We start from the raw sequence: 2,604 nt of genomic DNA, 5'->3' as shown, positions 1-2,604 counted from the left end.
ATATGTGTGTAAGTAAGCCGGCGGCAAATTAACGTTAAAGAAAACAACAACAGAAAGTCACATAAGCCAGTAGATGTCTAAGCAGTAGACTAAATTAAAGTTTTTCTACCCCCAGGTCGCCCATGCATAAAAGGACCTCCACTCTGCGAACGCTTAGAAAACAACACCAAGCGTATCTTGCACTATACGGAGCGTGGAAAAAGCTGTGGGCAGACGCACTAAAGCTAAGCCAACTCCTTCACCAATCCACTCGTGTACACACATCCGAACACATGAACACACATCGACGCATACATTTAAAGCCAACAGCTACAAATATAACAGCGCACATACACAGATATATGCAAATACAAACATCACAACAAACAGCTGGTCTGGAAGATTTGGACGGAACAAATTATCAACCACTGGATCTTCATACGCATGTTCATACTAGTCAACACCGGGAAAGTAATAAGCGAGAAGGAGCATCAAGCCACGGAGAGCAGTGCTGTTAGAAGCAGAGGAGAGCGTGACATCGTGGGACAGCATCCACAACAGGAGCGTAACAGGCCAGCACAGCGCCTACGCCGCTGATCCGCAGCTGCGCCGCGATCATCCTGAATTCTTGCACTTAATCGCTTTTGTTTAGTTTTTCGCACATTCTTTTTTCTTACCTAGTTTAAGCTTCTCATGTACGTATGTATGAAGGGAACTCGGGGCTTGTACATACCTTGCTTTATTTTACTTGATTTTTGCATTCCTTCTTAGTTATTCCGCTTTCTTCGGGTTTGCCATCCCCGACCTTTACGGGCATGAATTCAATTCCCGATTTTTTCTAGGTTTTGTTTTTCTTAGCACATGGTTTTTTTATTTGCATAATTTGGTTCAACACAATAGTTTTTTGAATTTTTTTTGCATTGCATTCAGTATGTACTACATATATATACCTATGCTCACATGTATGATTAAATAAATTCTTGTATTCTTGTATTCTTGTATGCCATAGCCAGACGGACACGCGAATTTATACTTTTGGTTTCTTTTCCGTTCGCTATTGGCAGTATATGTATGCATAGATGTACATATGTACATGCAAGTATTTTTTTTTTGACTTTCCTTTAGAATTCGAGTCTCAGGGCACTTTCTGAGTTAGGTTCACTGATCGTACTTTTTTACACATTTCGTTTCGCCACTTTTAAGTTTGAGTTAAGTCACATTCAATTTTATTTTCTTAAGTTTTAATTTTCAATTTTTTTTGATTTTCTACACATGCGTATTTTCCCCGGTAGTTTTCCGATTCGCTTGCCGTCCGGAATCACGAGCGAGTGGTTTTACTTTAAAACCAGTAGGGCAGAAGACACAGACCTCAGCACCGTGGCTGCAGGTGTACATATGTATGTATAGCCGTCGGTATATATAATAGGCTCTCTAACTCTCCACACAGGTTCTCGACAGCATGCTGGTACCATCATCGCTGGAGGCCAAGGTGAGTACATGAATTGTCTCTGGATATAATACTATACATATATGCACATATATATACATATATATACATATAGGCCCGCGGGACATATGTATGCACGTAAATTAAACCCATCTTTATCGGTTTTTCTTTGTTGTACTAATCTTGAACTACCATTGAGGGCAAAGTGGCCTCATTACGGAATTTACATGTACAGAAAGAGCCGAATCGGAAGTTAGAAGTCATTGGTAGTGAATATGAATTTAGATACGTTTAAGTAGTAGGAAACATGTATTAGGGTGAAAAAAAAGGGACAATTATTTTTTTAGGTATAAGATTAAACCTTTATTTACTTTTGAGACATTGCTTTGGTTCAGAGATTAGGATATTAGTGGAAAAAGTAGGAGCAGTGCTTAGGATTAATAGGCAATAGAAAAAAAAAAAAAAAAAAAAATGAATTTTTTTTGGGATGAAGTTAATGTATATGTTAGCATTAGGGTGGTAGAAGGGAATAGTTCATAGTGTTAAAGATAGTGGATAAGTTGAGATTGTGAATAAAGAGTTAGAAAAAAAAAAAAAATGATAAGCTGAACTCAGGAGTTTGTTAATGTCGGAAGATCATTAGGTATGGAGTGCTGAGCACGAGAGGTGGGGTGGGTGTTGCGCTTGTCAACGCAGGGGAAGTGGGGAGTGGACACTCGATGACGGAGGACTTGGAAATTACTGACTGATGTAAAGACGGACTTATGTCAGGTTAGGGGGCGTTGTTAAGAAAGGTGAGGAGTCACAACAGCGCCCAAGGCCTCACGTGAAGTTCACGCTGAAGAAGGGAGGGTTGACTCCACCTGACAGGACAGGACTGGACCATGACTTTGCTTTGTTTTCACTGTTCTTTCTGTTCTTTATCTCCTCTATGACTATCTTCTCTTTACTACACTATCTGGCATGAATACTTTTTTGTTTATGTAGTCGACAGAGAGGCAGGCACAAGTGACCCACCCCGACGACGAGCTAGCTTGGGATGCAAGCATGCCTGCATGCCGCCTCGCCTGATGCAAATAGGCTACTACATAACACTCGTTTGGTATCAAACGGCTCGGAGAGGTCCTTCCTTATTCTGACGGAGCTGGTGGTATTGCTCAACGTCATTTTACACAGCC

The sequence above is a fragment of the Rhagoletis pomonella genome, unplaced genomic scaffold (assembly GCF_013731165.1).
Source record: "Rhagoletis pomonella isolate Grant_MI unplaced genomic scaffold, Rhpom_1.0 Rhpom_scaffold_00001, whole genome shotgun sequence".
NCBI classification, from domain to species: domain Eukaryota; kingdom Metazoa; phylum Arthropoda; class Insecta; order Diptera; family Tephritidae; genus Rhagoletis; species Rhagoletis pomonella.
This window is presented reverse-complemented; position numbering follows the sequence as displayed.